The sequence below is a fragment of the Pavona decussata genome, unplaced genomic scaffold (assembly GCF_977016875.1).
Source record: "Pavona decussata unplaced genomic scaffold, jaPavDecu1.1 SCAFFOLD_6, whole genome shotgun sequence".
Lineage (NCBI taxonomy): Eukaryota > Metazoa > Cnidaria > Anthozoa > Scleractinia > Agariciidae > Pavona > Pavona decussata.
The window spans coordinates 261,145-278,501 of NW_028145430.1; the positions used below are offsets into that span (position 1 = coordinate 261,145).

At 36.4% G+C, this 17,357-nt stretch overlaps 2 long non-coding RNA genes and 1 pseudogene across 3 annotated transcripts in view; 2 read left to right on the forward strand and 1 right to left on the reverse strand.

The window, feature by feature from the left end:
- LOC146488994 (uncharacterized) overlaps positions 1–17,357 on the reverse strand; it is a 377,056-nt gene that overhangs the window by 178,301 nt on the left and 181,398 nt on the right. The window lies entirely within an intron of this gene.
- The window catches only part of LOC146488999 (uncharacterized), a 360,510-nt gene that overhangs the window by 138,363 nt on the left and 204,790 nt on the right, over positions 1–17,357 (forward strand). The gene's annotated exons all lie outside the window — the stretch shown is intronic.
- On the forward strand, positions 1,795–12,812 carry LOC146489012 (GFP-like non-fluorescent chromoprotein; annotated as a pseudogene). Its single transcript, XR_014863742.1, has 6 exons — positions 1,795–2,079; positions 2,187–2,287; positions 10,330–10,548; position 11,259; positions 11,313–11,531; positions 12,402–12,812. The product of XR_014863742.1 is annotated as a GFP-like non-fluorescent chromoprotein (transcript).

The following is a 17,357-nucleotide window of genomic DNA, read 5'->3' on the forward strand; positions in this document are numbered from 1 at the left end:
ATGCTGTCAATCAAAGTAAAATTTAACTTCCGGTGAAAATTGCTTACGTCCCAATTACTCGGCAAATACTCACTCTTTTTAGAAAATTCTTCTTTTGTTTGTAAGAACTTACTGGGAAGTTTATTTTTATCTAAAAAAAAAGGAAAATCTAAAAATTTTCTCTCGGAAGGTACACGGTAACTTTAACAGCAACTCAGAAATATTTACAAGGAACCCTAGATAACCATTTTGCTAGGGTAATTACGGTGTCAAGAATTTGGGGCTGTTTTCTGAGCAAAAATTCCTTTTATTCTATTGAGGATGCAAGATTGTTCATCAAGGAAAATGATTATATCGATAGAGGAGCATGTTAGACTTAAGGGTGCCTGCTTTCAGGAAAGCGAACCTTGAACCTTGTAGAGATAATTCATTTGCCTTTGTCTAGCCCAACTGGACGTTTCCCTGTCAATCAATGTTTTAAGAAAGTGGTTTATCTATGGAAATTTTCTCACGGTTATCGCAATAATTTCTGGGTATTGCTCAACAAGAACCTCGAACTTTCTTTCAATGTCTGCAATGAAATTGTTTACCATCTAAGGGGAGGTACCATGGATTCCAGAGGGTCATATGATAGAGACGATGTGCCGAGCTCTGAATCCTTTTCTTCTGAGACTGCAGAAGGGATTAAGGAATCAAGGAAGCCAAATCTTTTTCCAGGGGTGAGACTAGCTAACTGATGATGACCTAGCTTTTGTTAAGTTAAAGTGTTGGAACAAAAACATCCTTTACGTGCTTCAGTTCAAAGGCACCTCCAAGTTTTCTAGAAAGGAAAGTGTTATTTTTCGATTCGAACAGACATCGCTTTTATTGCTACTGTGATAAGCTACTCATAACACGAGCCGAGTAAGACTCGAAATTGATAAAGTTAATGATAAAAAGGGAACTACGTCTGAAATTTAGTTAATTGTAGTAAAGATCTAAAATTTATACCCATTTTTAGACTTTAAGGCAGAAAATGGTTAAAATCCAGGCTTTTTCAGTTCAGGCCAAAACGCCTCAAAAAACCACAGCGTACATACTTAGAAAGCTAATATAGGGGAGCAGCAATTGCGTTTACACTGTACTATTATTATCCAAGTAACCAATTGGTTCGAGTGGCACAGACCAATACTAAACAATCCACTGTGAAGATAAACGCTAAGGAGGGACGTGACTGAGTTGAACGGGAACTAAGAATATGGAGGATGGCGGTTGAAATAAAGCAAGGAATAATACAGGGAATCAAGTTAATATATTAACATTGTAGAAACTACGCCACATGTAGTCGGTAAAATAAGTCGGGAGTTTTCTGATTTGAAGAGATCAATCAATGGTGAGAAATTCAATTCACTTTTTTCTTTCAGCAATGAAACAAACGTAATTTAATACGAATGAAATGGTTAATTTTTATCCCGGCAAACTAATCAACATAATTCATGTTTTTCTATCAAAAGGGTGTCCCTTTTGTTATAAGTTAATGTGGATTTTGAATGTAACATTAGTTTATACAACAGCACTCTCAACTCTGAAGAGCCATTCACCCTTGTGATTTAAGTTTTTAAATGTATGAAGGGAGTCTTTTGATCACAGTTACAATTTCAGAACCGGTTTATGTTATCACAGTTATTTGTGATTATGCCAGTTGTTTTAGACTTAGACGAGCGAGATACAAAAAGTGGCAGTCGCGTTTCCCTTCGTTTTTTGTTTTGTTTTGTTTTGTTTTGTTTTTTTTTTTTTTTGTTATTTAACAAGGAATAGAACGAGAGTCGGCCTACAGATCAATGCATAGAGATTTAGTAACTCTGCTTCGGTTGCAATTTTTATTGTTTTTTTTTTTTTCCCTGTCATTTTTTTTACCTTTTGTATCATCTTTAGGTCTAGTTTTGTTTCCTCAGTTTTAGTCTCTAATTTTTAATACTGCTTTGTTGACAGATCTTTCCTGAAATGATCCTATGAGTGATGGCGATTTCCGTTCTAAAGAACGTAATTATCATCTTTGTCATAACCTCTTTCAGTTCTAGTAATGATTTGTCGAATGCTTACTCTGAAGCCTTCTTCACAGTAAGTAGTACCCTGAAAATGTTTTTTTCTCCTTGCTTTTCGACAATGATTTTTTTGTTTTATTGTTCTCCATTGCTGGATAATTAATTTCTATTTTTATCTCACAGAATGGGATTGCAGTGGAAATGAAGACTAACGTACATTTGGAGGGTACTGTTAACGGGCACTCCTTTACAATTAAAGGCGAAGGAAGAGGCTACCCTTACAAGTTAGAAAAGTTTCAAAACGGTTAATACTTTAGTAGGAAGTGGGGTGTACTTCTTTGTCTTCTTCCGGAGAGCTAGCGAGATAGCGACCCCCGGTGAAAACTACTGCTCTTCAGGCTAGCGCAGGCAGACACGAGGAGCTGTCTTTGTTTTCGTACATGATAATGTGCTGATGAATTCATTACGAATAACCCAAACAAACAATGGACGTTTGACAATAATTCTCTTCAGTCTGTTCTAGCCGTACTGATCTTTGCCCAAAATCCACCTTTTTACCTTGGTATTGTCATTCGTTCATTTTTATATATTTTATTGAAATCAGACTTAATTCAGTATATGGCTGCAAGGTTTTTGATTTATAAACTATCTATCATCCGTCTAAAACTCGTAACCTTTCGACGTGATTCAAAGACTCTTTTCGTTTTTACTAATGCTTGTTTTCTTAATAACTTCGTTTGGTAGTCAATGGCTATTCCCAGAACGGCTCTGCACTCCTCAGGAAAGCACAAACACGTCACTTTTACCGCAGGATTAATTGTTATTAAAGCAGGGTCTGAACTATGTATTGAAAGTGTTTTGGATTAAAAAAAAAAATACAGAATCTCCGATCCGGTAATGAAACAGTAAACGAACGAATTTTTACACTTATTTAGCCTGACGGAGGGGAAGGAGAGGTGGCACAAATTTTGGCGTTCATACTTTTTTTAAAAGGTGTATTAAATCACTAACAAACTAATAAAGCAAAAAAAAAAAAAAAAAAAAAAAATCGAAGCTTCAAATGAGGCTATATTTTATAGTTAACAATATCCTAATCTCGTACCCAGATCTCCCACGGTCAGGCGGAGGGGAGATCTGGTAAAGTTCGATTTGAGGCCCGGAATACGGGCCTGCCAATCATCCTTTGTCCACCGTGCTGCTCGTAACTGTGATCATTCCTGGTGAGGTTTTCGCATTCGAGGGTGCTCTTCGGAACGTTCTTCGGTCGAGAGGACAACAAAACTTGAAGTTAAACCAAAACGAAAAAGGCAGCAGGAGAGATTGCAATCAACAAGCGCGGTAAATCACTTTTTTACTAAGATTAGTTCCTACCCTTTGTGACCATCTAGACCATCTTTGCAATGAAAACTGTTCCAAGAACAAATCCATCGTAATTGTGCTTTCTCCACTCGAGATCAACGTGCTAATCGACGATCAATTAAAAAGACTTAAGTCAACCGGAGTATGCTGTACCAGTTTTCGCCTTAGATGGTAACTGTATTGAAGATACTGTAATTTACAGGCAGGGAAACGTCACATAATTTTTGTGCACCCCAAGGTAAAGGTAGCAACAGACAGTGCAGAGAGTTTTTGTTGTCGAAGCTTTATCAGAAAAATTTTGTGGTCGTTGTTGTAGATGAGGCACAATAGAGTTACTGATTGGCATCTTGGTGTTAAATTTCGCATTGGAAAGTCAAATGGTTCGTGTCATATTTTCATTTGCAAAGTTTCAGAAATTGTGGTCTACCAGTGATACGTAAAAATTATTTATTCGCTTTGTAGTCTTTCAGCTGATTTGGTCACACAAATTCTCCTTCTTCCATAAGTTAATGGTTTAAATTTCCAAACCAAATGGATTGTGTAAATGCGGCAGGTTTCTTTTACAGGCCAAAGGACACAACTCAAGGTCACTGTAATAATATAATTTTATATGAACCAGCTAAACAGGGCCTCCTCCTACCTACAACAACTGTGCACTCCTATAACACCAGAAATTCTGCCAAGCTTAATTTCCACCGACCACAAGTTAGAACTAACATAGGCAAATTTACTTTTAAGTACTCTGCTTCTGTCATATGGGAAACTGTCCCCATGGCATTGAAAAAAACAAAAACTTTTAACAGGTTTAAGAAACTTTATAAGGCCCACCTGATCTCTTGTCAATCAAATAATATATGTTCTGTTTAATGATCAAATATAATGGTATGTAACTATCTAATAATAATAATAATAATAATAATAATAATAGAGTTAAAAATAATAATAATAATAATAATAATTGTCTGCTTATATTTTGATCTTTGTTGTCGCTGCTGTTGCTGCTGATGATGTGTTGTCCTTTTCCTTTCTTTTTGTTTGTTGTTGTTGTTGTTGTGTGTTTGTTTGTATGTTGTTTTTTTGCTTTTTTTTATTTTTTTTTTTATTTATTGTTTTGTTCTTCTTTTATTAAGCTTGTCCTGTTTAGATTTCTTGCTCGGTTCAGTATATCTCGAACATACCTTAATTTACACAAATGTTATTCTCTCTTGTACATTCTAGGCCCTACAAACATTTCCTACATTTTCTAATATCTCAATAAAGCTCAGTGTCATTTCTTTGTTTACTCAAAAGTAGGTGGTGGTCAGCTAGAAAGCCTTTGCTACTTTGACCACCACACGCATTTTATAATTTGTACTGTATTTATTTTTATCTTGTAATCATTTGTTGTAATACTTTTCTTTCTATGTTAATGTTGTGTAAAACGTGTGAAATAAATGAACCATGAACCATCCTAGCCCTAACACCATGCTACTGTCTTGGTTATATACCAGCAAACCAGAAAGACCTGTCCGTGTAAATGGTAGGCGCCCAATTATGTCCAACATTAAAATACCGAGTACACCCTTGCTGTTTTAAAGGCTTTTTTTTTTTTTTTCTCAAAAATGGAAGTTTGAATTTCTTTTGGGAAATGGAGGTACCACATCTGGATTTGGGATCTGAAGAATGTTTGGTTACTTGCAACATGTGAGCAAACAGAGCAAGTCCCTATGAGTTTCCCATTAGAGTTTTATTTGGTAGTGATGAGCTTTCCATTTTAGTGGTTCTTGATTCACCTTTATCACATAACACTTGAAAAGTTTTCACCTGAAATTTGTGTTAAGTTTAGGGGACATGCCCCCTCGACTGCTTCTTTGACGACAAGTTACTAAAGGTTATAATTTTACACATAGGAGTCCACAGACTCGAAAATTAGAACCGCATAATACACAAGTCCAATAATATTTGACTCTTGATATAAAGAACAAAGGTCATTATCTGCATTTGATTTGCAAGGCACAATGAGCTGCTTAAATAATCATTGTTGTACTGAGCATTGCATTATTTGTACATGCATAGAGGATGATACACTAAGAATAATACAAGGTTCTTTATGTCCAAAGCAGCTCTCTTGGTGCTTGGACACTCACCTCTGATGGGATCCTTGATATTATTTTCAGCAAAAAAAAAAAATAATAACAATAATAATAGGAAGGTGTGAAGGTCTTTTGGGCTCATAAAAGTAGCAAATGGCAGATAAATAGAAAACAAATAAAAAAAAAAATATTTCCACTATTTGTTTTCCTGTGCATGTCTGTGTGTTCTAATGAACTGTCACCCATTTCTGCAGCAAAACAACAGCTTTCACAGTAAGCTGATCTTCAGTAACCATGAATTCCTAAGTATTCCTCAACCATGGCCTTCCATAGCCAGGAAACAACATTTAATCAAACTGTCAGACACAAACCCACTGCAGAGAAGTGGTGGGGAAAAGAAACTTTGAAAACAGTGTCTGTCTTGGATGAAAATTCCTTGTTGATGCCAATTCCTTGAGCAAAAAAAATTTTCTTGTATTGATATTTGCACCCATGTCAGGTCCTAACTTTTCTTAATATTAAGACCAGCAACACAAAATTATGTTCAAGGACTTTTCACACAAGTACACAAAAAATATCAGAACAGTGAACCTTGAACCTTTAAGCCCCAGTAGTGATCAGTATCAAAATTTCTCCTAATATTTATCAATAAACAATCAAGGAGAGGTCATGAGATCACCAGTGGTGAAATTTCTTGATATTTCAACAACCTTACTATAATGCTACTATGAAAAATGGACATGTAGAGACCAGTAAGGAGAAACTGTATGTTGACACTGAGGCTTAAAGGTTAAAAGCTAATAAATACAGAGCCATATTGTTGGTGATTATCGCAGCTTCTTTTATGCTTCGTCCTTCCACCACCCCATGCGTCAAAAAGGGCTTAGTTACTTGAGAATCCCTTTTTATTCAGCCTTCTCATTATCCATTTTCTGGTAATTATATTGTCTTATTCTAATGGAAAGAATAACAACATCCCAGTGAATGACTACAGTTTTTTCTTAATTAATTGCATCTTTGTTCAGGGGGCACAACTTCAGAGTACAGCCAACCAGGAACACTTTCCTCAGTATTCCCTACAGCGAAGATTGTTGTCATGACAACAACAGCAACAGAAAAACAACCAAACTACAATCATACAAAGTTTGAATATGAAAGATTTATGGAGTACTACAAAGGCCCTCCTATCTTAACACAAAGTAATGTTGACCAGTTTGATTACATATTTTCGCCCATAGCAGATGAACTTATCACCACCAATGTCAAAAATTAAGCCTGTCAGCCTATTATTTACTCATCATTAGTACTGTGTGGATTTGGGGGTGCCTTTTTGGGTGGAAAGCTTGGGGATCACCAGTTCTACCTTACTCCCCAAATTCCTCAAAATGCACTTTTGGCTCAGTCTCATTCTCTACAGACTGACAATGAATATTATTTGCCACAATCTTTGGGAATTGGGTTTGATTCTCATTGTGTTGGAAGGATAATAATTTATTCATTTTGGTCTTCCACAAACCATGGAAAGTTTTTTCCAAGAAAGTGGAAGAGATGGGAAGCCTGCTACATCAAAACTTTACTTTAACAATCAATCATATTGGTGCAAATATTGAAGAAATGCGACCCATCATGACAGATTAGTGTAAATACCCCAGAAATCTGTGCAGGGGAAAATTTTTGCTTATAACCACTTTGGTTTTGGCTTTTGTGTGAGAAATGCAGCTGTTGTGATATCTGTTGTCTGAAATGACTGTCATTGCTCTTAATTATGTGTTGAGCTGTGTCCAGCTGTTTTAGCCCTTGAAGATATTCACATCACTGATAGGAACTTTAGGAACTTGCTTCTCCCTAGAAATCAGGTGGAAGAAATTAAGGCAGAGTTAACAAGAAATAAAGGAGAAACTGAGGCCAGTGATAACTATTTGTATAAGAGAATGTGCTAAGGATTAACAATGGAAGTAGTAAATGAAGTGTGTTTAGTACTTCAAGGACTCCATACTAATGATAAAATAATGGAGAAATTCCCCTATCTTGAAGAAAAGAACAATGGCAAAAAGATTCTAAAAACTATAGGTGATGTCAAATCCAAAGAGGCATGTCCTCCTTTTAAAACTACTTCTTTTCTAAAGCCTATCACAAGCATAGACCTGCAAAACATTAGGTGGTGCAGACATGTAAACCAATGTCCCCATTTTTATTTTAGAGAGAATGCTAGTTTTATATTTTGGATCCAAATTTTTTTTAACTCAGTAGGTGGGAGAGAGGGGATAAAATTAAACTAACTACACTTACATAAAGAGCCCTAATCGGTTCAGACAAGGTGTTCTCTGTTGTAGTACGGGTTTCATTACTATTATTTTGGCGGTCATAAGTCGGACATTTTTCATTTCTCTTAGCTGAGGGGTGGGAGGGATATTGATCTCACCAGCAGATGAATAATAATATTGTGTGGACACTCTATCAATTTCTCCAAAGTCCTATGAGAGATGTTGTATGGATCTTGAAGGAATAAGCACACTGGTCTGAAAGGACTAATATTATATTATGAAGTCTCTTACTCAAAGTCCAGTTCAATTTATAGAAGGAAAATAGTCTTTTAGCAGAAGACAAAAACTGAAAATATGCTGCAAATGCGGCGCGCGTGTTCAGGAACTCAAGGTAAAGTATTTTGGGGAAATTAATTTGCGTTTACTAAATAAATAATCATTAAAAAAAAAAATCATTTTTTGTCAAGAAATACCAAAAAAAAAAAAAAAAAAATGACCTACCTCCATTTTATCCCCAAAAGTAAGCAAGCTTATATCCATCGTGTTGGAAACTTGTGTAATTTGGCAAGGCCGTTTGAACGTTACTGCAAACTCTTTTCGGCTAAAGTCGCTGTTGTCTTCCGAAAAAACAATTTCTCACTGTTCTCTCCCCACACAAAGGGCATGTATGTATTAAAACGTCGCATGACAATCTTAATCGGAGCGAAAACTTTTCCGTGTTTTTGTTTTTTCCCCGAACTGAGCGAAAACCAAACACAGAAGGAAAGAGCCAATCACAGAGCAGATTAGAATGAGGCATTCTTAATTCTGGTAACCAACCAGAAATGGCGTTGTATCGAACTTTACCAGATCTCACATTTCGACATTCCCGAACCGACGACTGAGATCGGGGTACGAGATTAACAATATCCAGTTCAGTGTTGAAACTGAGAAAATTTGAAACGACCAATGCAATTTGTTCGATATTATTGAAAGTTTCCCTTTTTTTCATAACTCAGCATTTATTTCTCTTCTAAGCGCTATAAGTACCAACTGTGATTCATACATTATTCTACACCCAACACGTTGCAGACTAAGTAGGACTACAACTAATTTACACTTAATGCACGTCGCTTAACGTAGCGTAATCATGAAGTTTCTTAGTTTTTTTTTTCTTCTTTCTCAGTTCTTTTACTGATGTGCGTCCTCTCTTATGCACGAAAATTTTTAAATTGCCACTCCAACTGTGGCACTCAGGCTTGATGTGGCGCCGTTGCAATTCTGTAAGGCCTTGCTGAGCGCGTTGAAGAGTACAATGTATCGCTTCTTGTTAGGATGCTACAACTTCCAAGTTTGAAGTTTTTGCTGCCAGCTTAGAACTCAGATCTTTCGGCTCGCGAACCTTCAATACTCTTTCGCATGTTTTTGTTTCCTTGCTCTAGATCTTTTCCTTTTCTCTTGTATGTTGTGAACTCTGGTAATATTTAAAAGGGCGTAGACTGCTTCTCTTTGATGCTGTTAAGTCTCGCAGTACCGTTGGTAGGCATGTTCGCGAACTTCATGGGCATCCGTTGAGCCCTTCCTCATCAGTTTGAGAACTGCCCTGCCTTGTCGGTTTGCGTCACGGTCTCTCTTTGGTAAAGTCTTGGAAAAATCTTTTCTTTTGCCTTCTTCCATTTTCATTCCTTCAAAAATTAAGTATTTAGCAAAGTTTCGGCAGCCAAGGAATATCTATTCGGAGCCCACAAGATGTATGTCCTTCGCCCAGTCTCAGTCCTGATTATAACCCGCCCATTAATTTTCGCGCAATTTTATTGGCTACTTTATGTTACGTGGTGCAAATTTACAGGACTGTTTCACGCAATAACCCCAGCCTGCGTCGATATTTTCCCTCCTCAGTTATTTCCATTGAAAAGAAACAAAGGCAGCGGAAAAAAGCTAGCTCAAGAATTTCACCTTTTCATCATAATTATTTTATATGGAAGAAAAACAAACTCGTTTTGAAGATGTCCAGTCATGTTTACAGCAGAAAGCTGGTTGCAAATGCTATTCCGGAAAGTACAAAAATGTCAACAAAACATGCCGTCAACGTCTTTGAAGGTGTAGAAAATTACGAGTAGACTTTCTGATCTATTCCTACGTAAGCTGAGCCAGTTTGTCAAATGTTGGTCTAATCACAGTAAAAATAAAGTTCCTGTAAACCAATAAAATGTGCTTGTTTACGTCAATCGCGCACAACCGCCATCAGATTAGCACTGGCTTTTTAACGAGCGATTTTCGCGCGATATAAAAATTAATGGGAGGGTTATAAAATAAATTAAACCCCTTTCTGGCTTGCTGGTATGTCGGCTGATAATGTCCTTGGCTGAGAGATTGTCCTCAAAGTTTCACATTTGCCTTCGAGCTTCGCCCATTGGCCAAATATTCATTTTTTGGACAATCTCTCAGCCGCGGACATTATCAGCCGACATACCAGCCACCTGAAAAGGGTTTATTTACTAGTTAAAACGCGAAACGCGCCAGATATTTTTTCTATAAAAGGTTAGAGGGATACTTTATTCCCCTCTCCCTCCCTTTCCTCATAAAGCAGATTTTTAGCCTTTACTTCTTCCCATATTTTCTAGTAGTCTTGAATTACTTCATGTATTTTAGAGGGGGAAGGTTTATGCGCCTTGAGGTCGTCAATGGTGCTCCTCTGCCGTTCTCTTTTGATATCTTGACACCAGCATTCATGTATGGCAACAGAGTGTTCACCAAGTATCCACCAAACATACCAGACTATTTCAAGCAGACGTTTCCTGAAGGCTATCACTGGGAAAGAAATATTCCCTTTGAAGATCAGGCTGCGTGCACGGTAACCAGCCACATAAGGTTAGCTTCATGCAAAAGTGCTGAGTTCCCGTTAGATGCATTCAGTCTGTTTTGTTATGGTCTAACTTTTTTTTTCTTAAACTTCAATTTAAATGGGTGTCTTTGCGATGGAACAATAACGATGCCCTCGCTCTCAAGTGGTAAACTACAAAACAGTTAAGACTGTTACCATAATTAACATTGTTCCTCTGATGTAACTTGTAACGGTTTATTACGTAGCTTTAGACTTAATGAAATTTTCTGATGTTTTAATACGAGCTGAATACGGCTTGCTATCTTACGACTGTCTATATTATGATACTATTCTCGTTTTTATTTCCATACTCTCAGAGCAACAATGGCTACAATGCAACTTTCGCTGTGGATCTCAATAAATAGCCTGTCAAAACTAAACTCAGGGATGTGGAATCCTCCATGTTTTTTTTTTTTTTTTTTTTTTATGCATTGCATCACTGAAGTGAGAGAAACACAAAAACATCCTTCATTATTTACAATGCCTTGGCAGTGCCAACGAGTATAGCCTTCCCCATAGACGCTACTTTTGGCTCATCACGCAATCTTACCTCTCTCCAATGTTGGGTAGCAGAGATTGCGTGACAAGCCAAAAGGGCGTCTGCGGCCGGAGGCTACAACGGGTACCGAGTAGTAGGAAAAATGGTAGGCTTACTTCAAGTCTGGAAATGAGAAAATATATCCCTCAAGATTAAAAGAGTTCTCTTTGAATGTCGTGTTTACATTGATTACTACCGACTGTTTTAAACAAGTTGGAAGAGGAAGAGAGACGTTTTGTCAATAACGTCAGATTTCACTGTGTGAACTTTCGATCCCCCTAATGGTCCAGTCATGCAGAGGAGGATACTGGAATGGGAGCCATCCACTAAGAACATTTATCCGCGTGATGGGTTTCTGAGGGGCCATGTAGATATGACTCTTCGGGTCGAGGGAGGTGGCTATTACCGATCTGAATTTAGAAGTACTTACAAGTAAGTTTATATCTCTTAAACAGGAAATGTCATGGGGTTTTTGACCCGTTTTGTTAAAAAAATAGTGAAATATTGAAAATTTTTACTCAGCTACAAACTAGAACAACGAGAGGAAATAAATCAACTTAATTTTCAAAAGGACAACGTGTGATCTGTTCTAACGCATTTCGAGAACTTGGAAAACGTTGGCGTATCATTTTTCGAGTTTCAATCCATTCCAACTTTCTGTGTTGAGGATATAATCAACACTTTTTTTTTTTGCACTGGAGTTATAATTTATTGCAAAACTGGACGATCGTTTTGTTTTTCTTTCTGTTGACAGACAAACATTTTAAAGGTTTTGAAATTACAATTACGTCAAATTCGCGTGATACGTTCCCTTTAAGTGATTTGATGCCTTAAAATAAGTCAACAAAATAAAGATATGTTCTTAAGTTGAAAACATTGGAAGTCCAATGTGAATTTTGAGAAAGTAAAATACCCACCACGCGCAATGAAGGTTATCAGAACTTCTTAGCGGGATGGTGTCTTACAAGTCAAAATTACAATACAATCCAAAGTCTTAGATATACGTGTCGATTACATTCTCTACCACTCTACTCTACTATTGAGTTCTAAGAGGGACCCGTGGTGAACAAGACTATACAACTGTTACCAAAAAGATTTCTTATGGAAGAACTAAAACAAAATTGCGCGGGATACCATTTTACTTGAAGGGGTCTGAGTTTGAGTTGTTTGCTTTCTCGTTAACATCACTGTGAAGAATTTTCACTCATAAAGCAGGATTCCACTTTTTATATCATAGTGTCTCTTTCCAGCTAGTCTAGTCAGCTCAGTGTCACTGATGCAAGAACGTTTGTTCCTTTGCAGAGAAAAGACCCCAGTCCGCGACATGTCAGACTTTCACTTCATAGACCACCACATTGAGATTACGGAGCATAACGAAGACTACAGCAATGTTACGATACGTGACGTATCCCATGCTCATAGCTTTCCGCTGCCGACTAGGTATTGAGCGGAAAAGGCAAGGCAACAAGACGCAAAACCGCCCTGTTTGTCTCTTTTCATAAGATATTCAACAGTGGTTCTTTGCCATTTAATTTGAATTAGTTTAAATTTACTCTTTTGGACTGATGTAGACGTTTTAGTTGCTAAATAAGAAAACGTTTGTGATTATTAAATTTGTTGCCTGAAGCAAGTTCTGTGGAATCTTTTATTTCCTCGGTAAAAGTCAATAAAAGTGTGACTTCTTCTATATTTAAGTTCAATTGTTTTCCTCCTCGTATCCCTCATCCCTCAGTCTTTGACTGCAAATTAGAAATCTTGGCATAGGGAATGATCACTCACAAAAAATAAGAGAGAAAGAAATTAAAACCGTCGAAGGTCCGAAAATCGCCTGTAAGACGTTGTTCAAAAAAAGACAAGAATGAACAGAAATTTGCACGCCCGAAGAAACAATTCCGCGAAAAAAAATGTTTCAATGAAAAATCGTGCAATGGAAATTTGTTTTCCCCAACTCCGAACATTTCCTAAGGGTTCGCGGTTTTTAAAATGCAGACTTTATGATGATCCGAAGTTCATTTCAAAAAATAACTACGTCTTACGCTATCTCACAGATATAAGGACGATACCACTTTATAAAGCAGTATTTTTTGCAGCGTTTATAACTACCCGGATAAACCAGATCTTACGAAATGCCGTTAAGATCTAAACAAGAAAATTGGGGTTAACCAAGCATTCTTTAGAGATAATTTACCAACACTATTGGCTCCAAAACGCGTTAAAATACATATCAGTTAATGGCATTTTTCTATAAATTGAAGCTCTATTATCTCTGAAAAATGCGTTGTTACCAGGAATTTTCTTTTTGAATTTCCAAAGCGCGCATAGTCAAAAAACTGCGCCATAATATCTTTGAATTAGTAGGCATCTTCCATAAAGAAATTTGAGGTTCTCGGACCATGACGAGATGCATCGAACGTTTGCTCAGTAGCAAAAAGAGACACCGGCGTCCTTAATGGTTTTTCATTGTTGTTTAAGAAAGTTTTTAATCGTTGATTGCCTGCTTCCGTTTTCTTGATTGTGTGTTTCCTTGCCGTTTCATCTTGAGTAGACCACGCAAATTTATTTCGATGAGTTCAACTGAATTTTTTCCAGATAAATTCAAAACTTGATCAGTTGTTTGGTCCGCATCGAAAATATAGACCCGTATCACTCGGCCATGTTGAGTATCGAGGGAATAAAAAGCTTTGTATTCGCACCGCAAGTCTCGGTCAGATGCGAATTCAGTGCGGGGCTTACCGTGCAAAAACAAAGCCGAGTGATAGGGGTTTATTGCTTTAAACCATTAACCATAAGCGACAAAGATAGTTAAAATCAAGAATATCGGCATCAGTCATGGATAAAATTTCAAATAAATTGACGGGATGCTAAGAAATCTTCGGAGAAAAAAAACTCTTTTCCTCACAATGTCAAATAAATTATATTCTTGAAAGTTATATACCAGAAATAGACACAGTATTCTCTTTGAGAGTGAAAAGCTAAGGCAGTCCTTGATTTTTTATTTTTTTTTTTTTATTTTCTTTTTATTTGAAAAGTAAGCTCTTTCGTTGAGGATTTAAGTGAAGGGAAGAGTTTCTATCTTAAAGAGCAATATGTCACAGAAATTGTTCGCAATGGCTACAAAAAAGGCGCCGGAAAACAAAATGTGGACTTTTTTCGAAGTTGTTACTGAACTGTAGCGTAAAAAAGTTTCCGAGCTCACTGACTCGCAACATCAACAACCAAGGGATGCCAGAAAAAAAAAAAAAAAAAAAAAAAAAAAACTGTCAGCTTTTTGCATTATACTCTTCCAAGACTGAGTGAAGTTTTTGTGGCACGAACCAGACAGATATGCCGGGAATCCGACAGCGACACAACTGGCAGCCCTCTATCATCTTACCAACTTTGCGCGTTACACTTGAGATCGAAACCCCACTGCGTTCACGTTTTCTTTCTACTTGTGTAGGCTCGGTATGATCTATTTTCTTTTCCTTCTGTCTTTCTTTCTTTCTTTTTTTTTTGGCTTTAAAAGGAAAAGAAAAGGCTGATACTGCTACAGATTTTGCTAATCGCGCTTGACCATCAAAAAAAGAAACTGGCCGACAAATTTTAACGTATAAATTGGCTCATGTGCTTGAACCTGTGAGGGCATTTTAAAGATATCTCGATTTATGCAAGGTAGAAACTTTATCTTTTATCTGCGCCTTATTTTAACTGTTTTTACACATAAATGTCTTAAAATCGGAGACACCCATGAAGCTCAATATACATTTAGAATGTTTTGCTATGAGGAATGACCTTTTAACAGAAAAGACAGTGTCAAGTTTTATTTTGTCACAGATATTGGAGGGAATAAACATATCACTACGTAAAAATTAGTTGAATTATTCCCTCTATCCATTTTTTTTTTCACTTCTATTAATGTAACACCGCTATTGGTTGTACTTATTGTTTGTATTCACCGTTTATTGTTCTTGCTGTTTATTTGTATCAATAAAGTGTTTAATATTAAAAAATAAACAATCTTATTGCAACCTCTCTTTGCTTTGATCGGTTTTTATTTTAATCATATTACAGCATGGGTGTAAAGTTTTTTCCAGAATTCCAATTGCTTTTTAACATGACTTAATTAATGTCGATAAAATTTGCGGTTTGACATTCATTGATTTTTTTTTTTTTTAACATAACTCATTGAATAGCACGAAACTTTTCCTCGTGACAATATTGACAGTCATTAAAGTCAATTTTTTGAAAATTTTTAAATCTCCCGCACAAATATAAGCTTCTTGAGCAATTAAACACGCGCTCCACATCAAATTTCGAGACGTGTAGGTACAGCTCTTTGATAATATACTATTTGTGCTATGGTTTGACCGCTAAGGGCAAAGCTGCCAAATCCCATCTACAAGAAATTCTCGGGGTACAAAAACATGTCCTTCGGTTTATGTACTTCCCTGTTCGAACCCAGAGTGCATGCGGTGCCTTTATTTATCTCCTCAATAATGTTCGACGTCCCATGTTTAACTGCTCCCACTAACATTAGTAATTTTTTCATTAAAGATATGAGAAGCATAGTCAAGAGACCAGGTTCTCTTCTGCTGACAATTTTTATATTGACCCATCGAGACTGAATAAAAACCAAGCTTCTTTTGCTACGTTCGGCGCTAAGCTTTGGAATTCCATTTGCGATGAACTTCGCCAACTCCCAAAGAGAGCTTTCAAAAAACATGTCGATGACATGTTGTTTTCGTTATTAGAGGCCGAGGAAGATTATGACCAATCACCCATACTGCTTCAAAACAAAGCGAACTATCGGACGGACACAGTTTAATTAGAAAGTATACTGAGAATCTTATTAAGTTTAGTTTCGCAGCCAAATTTACTTGTTACAAGTGGTTAATTTTGTAAATGTCATTTATTAACGTTAGTACATGTTATTTATTTACGTAATTTATCGCTGACTGCTGTACCCCTTATCTCCGCCCGCTTCGACTTACACCTGCTATTTGTGGGCGGAAATGGACCTAATGTAAATGACAGTTGTTAATAATAATAATAGTAATAATAATAATAATAATAATAATAATAATAATAATAATAATAATAATAATAATAATAATAATAATAATAATAATAATAATAATAATAATAATAATAACATTTAGCAGTATTTTCTTCGGAAATAGTAAACTTTGAAAAGGGCCAATTTAACAGCAAACACTAAAAATTATAGGCGAATAAAACTAAACACTAAACCACATTCAGACCCTCAGACAAGGTGCTGGAATATTAGGTGTTGATGCAACCCAAGTTTATTCTGACCGGACCCATAAGGATCCTATTCCCAGGGGAAAGCCTCAGTCGGTGGGATCAAGAAGTGTTCTCCACACATTTCTCATAAAGCTTGTTTGTAGAGATTGCTTTAACATCACAGCAACTTATCTTAAATGTTTAAAAAAAAGGTTTTTTTATTGATATATCCATTTAGTCTTAATCCTTTGAATCCCATATTCGGAGTAAGGAAACAATGGAAGCAAAAACTGGCAACTAGATGTAAAAAAAAAAATAATAAAAATAAATAAATAAATAAATAAATAAATAAATAAATAAATAAATAAATAAAAGCACTTAAAAGTTTAATCTTGTGCCCAGAGATTTTCTCTTTAGCCGTAAACCTGTGGAAAAATCGGTCACGATCTCTTATCTGATTGGCCAACGAAATAACTCGCTGCCTGTCGCGTCAGCTAATCACGTAAGGCCTTACGAGAGCTGCTACATCGCCCGCTTAATGAAAATATATGTTGACCCTTCCACGAAATGCTTTCAAAAAGTTAAGCTAACTTTAAGAACGTGTCCACCTGAGTATCATGCAGACGAGTCTACACGACCTCCCACCGATTTCGCTCTAATTTGGCTCACTTGTTGCCCACAATGAACCTACAATCTAGACCAAACGATTTTTCCAGATACTAATGTTTAAGAGAGCTATACGAGTTTAAAGTTTTTGTTTAAAAATGCGCAAAAAATCCGTGCCAAAAATACAGTGAATTCATGATGTGCGTGTTTTTCCAAAATCTCAAGCCAACAAAAAATATTTCGCTAAGTGAAAATAGAAACCTAGATCTTTATGTACAAACATAAAAATATATGATTGTCTTGTTTTTATATTTGTGAGCCAACAATCAAACTTGGTAATTTTTACCACTTTGTGAAATAACGGAAAATACCACTAAAATAGCGGAAGAAAGCAAACAAGCAGCCATGTTTGGATTCATTTCAATGCTT